The sequence below is a fragment of the Dreissena polymorpha genome, chromosome 5 (assembly GCF_020536995.1).
Source record: "Dreissena polymorpha isolate Duluth1 chromosome 5, UMN_Dpol_1.0, whole genome shotgun sequence".
Taxonomy (NCBI): Eukaryota; Metazoa; Mollusca; class Bivalvia; order Myida; family Dreissenidae; genus Dreissena; species Dreissena polymorpha.
Genome location: NC_068359.1, coordinates 14,293,204 through 14,296,036, shown reverse-complemented (window position 1 = coordinate 14,296,036; position 2,833 = coordinate 14,293,204). Strand labels below are relative to the sequence as shown.

General features: G+C 32.6%; 1 long non-coding RNA gene across 1 annotated transcript; it reads right to left on the bottom strand.

Moving 5' to 3' along the window:
- Positions 1-1,417: 1,417 nt before the first annotated feature.
- On the bottom strand, positions 1,418-2,567 carry LOC127880710 (uncharacterized). The gene is made up of 2 exons (XR_008049704.1): positions 2,455-2,567; positions 1,418-1,610 (listed from the first exon to the last, which is right to left on the bottom strand). It is a non-coding gene; the product is annotated as an uncharacterized LOC127880710 (long non-coding RNA).
- Positions 2,568-2,833: the final 266 nt, after the last annotated feature.

The window sequence follows — 2,833 nt, the reverse complement described above, 5'->3', positions numbered from 1 at the left end:
TTACATGTAAAAAATAATGATTATGATCCAATTTAACTAATCATGTATCTAGTTGTTCAAAAATAACAATGTTATTTCTATTTAATTAATTTCTCTTTATCTGTGTTTTTTCCATGTATCAACATTTTCAATTATTCAAATGCATCATCTGTATATGAAAGTCGATGAAAACTTTAGTTTATTATAGATAAAAAATAGAGCATTATTTATTGCCTATTCATTATAAATAGAAATAAATCGAGTACTATTTATTGCCTATTCATTATAGATAGAAAAAATGGAGCAATATATATTTATTGCCTATTCTTTATACTTCAATATATGTCTTGCACTTATTTAATGCATAACCATAATATTTGCCCACTGAAAATTATTTCCTGCTAGTTTCAAACAGTATTTGTAAGTAGCGATTAATTGGTAGATTTTATTTAAAATTACAAAGCAATAAAAAAGCTGGTTTCTGGCAATTTTAACATGATTAATTTTTACAAGAAGGCCTGATTACAATTACTGTTTATCAGAAGACCAGCCATCTTCATAAATACTGAATTCAATACTAATTTAAGTACATGTATATACTTTTTGGCAAAAAAACTGATGAAGATCTAAGATATTTACAATTATGTCTTCCATAAATTAAGGTCATGGACGCTATACCTTCCTCAGTGCAGACGCCCAGCGAACACGAAAGCAAAATTAGTTTTTCTATGTAAATGAACTTTTTGTTTAATCCTTTTAAAAATGTATTGTCAAACAACAAAACACAATCAATGAGAAACAAACTAATTATTCTAGCAATTTGTATACATTTTTAACAAAACCTGTGTGCTGGCTATATCAATCATATGTAACCGTATAATATTGCGCTGCTTACTTCCCTTGGATATATCAGTGTTTGTTCACCTACGAATTTTAAATCGAGGCGTTTGCCGATATTGCTATTTCGGCATTTTCTTCAGACGTTTATACCGGTTTATAGCCCCGGATGGTATAACTTTCCACATGTTATCAATGCTATATAACTTGTATTTTGTTAAGGCAGTAATTATTTATGAGGTATATTCATTCATTCAGGATTTTTTAATTTTTTCAGTAAATGCTATTCGTACCAAAATTACGTCGTACCTACCCTTTCGACACAGTTGAGGCTATATGTCCTATATGTTAGGTTAATTTCCAAAGCTTTTCTTTCGTAACTCTGTCATTGTTTATTACTTAGGTATAGGCTATACGTTTTACCTTTTTTCAGTCATTTAAAGTATTTTTTGATTACAATACATCATTTTCATTGTTCTTTACTGCAGAACTGAACGTCTTTTATTTTGTTTTATTGCAGCAATTTACCACATTCATCTAGTTGAATCTAAGATTAAATACTGAATACCACCACATACAGTGTTCTTTTTCGACACGATCGGTCCGCTATCTGTTTCCAGAACAGAAAAGTAAATTGACCTACACTTTGGTCTTTGCTAGTAGCAGATGGAGATGACTGGTACTGGACATCGAACTAAATCCACGTTCAAAATTGGTCGCACTAAAGTCTCATCTGTATTTCAACCGGCTTAAGAAAGTTTATTGTATGTCAACACGGCATGTACGTCCGTTTTCTGCAAAAGGAAGGGCTCTTTATGAAGAGATAATTGATGACTTTAGGAAGCGCTGTTCTGCTTCATGGCGCAAAGTGACTGAAAGTTTGTGCACAGTAAGTAGTTTAAAGGGATCTTTTCACGCTTTGGTAAATTGACAAAATTGAAAAAAGTTGTTTCAGATTCGTAAGTTTTCGTTTTAGTTATGATATTTGTGAGGAAACAGTAAAACTGAACATTAACCTTGCTCTAATATAGCCATTATATGCATCTTTTGACGATTTTAAAACCTAAAAATTATAAAGCGTTGCAACGCGAAACGATTGAATAATTTGGAGAGTTCTGTTTTTGTCGTTAAATTTTGTGAAACTACGAAGATTGCTTATATAAGGTATAAAATACGTAAAGAATGTGTATACGGCGGAATAGCTCAGTAGGCTAAAGCGTTTTTACTTCAGGACTCTGGCAGGACTCCAGGGGTCACTGGTTCGAAACCTGCTCCGGGCAATGTTCTTTTCCTTTTTTTTAAATTTTTTTCTTGATTTTTTACTGGAGCTTTTATGATCCAATGTTTACATTTATCAATATAAAGCATTTAATGAATAAGTTAAAAAAAATGCCAAAATCTGTGAAAAGGCCCCTTTAACTTATGAGAGTAATGTTGGTGAAATTAACCTGATTGAACAGCAATTACCTATGAAAGTTACATAAAAGTTAAAGACGAATTTGAAATGTACTTAAAAAATGTGAAAAGTGAAGCAAGTCTTAAAGAATTATCGGCTCTCACTACAGACGTGTCGCTACAGGAAAAAGCAAAGTTACACGCGCTGGATAAGATTGACCAAAATAAACAATCAATATTTACAAAAGTCATGTCCAGCATGAAGCCAAAGTCTGTCCATGATAGTGTGAAGACACACAGTTCGAGATCCTCTAGCCGTAGGAGTGAACTCATCGCATTGAAACAAGCAGAAGCCGAATCTGCCAAGATAAAAATGAAATATACTTAACAAGAAGCAGCTCTTTTGAAACAAAATCAGAATCAGAAGCGAATCTTCAAGTTCTTTCTCAGCCAAAAGCTTTTGAAGCCGACGCTGCAGAAGTAAAGGTACTACAAGAGCATGATGTCGAAGGCTCTGATGGGTCAGAAAGTCATGTTGCACCATACATTAAATTCAAATTGCAAACTTTGCCTGTTGTAAAACCTGACAATCTAGTTCAATAATTCATCAAGAAATCCACAA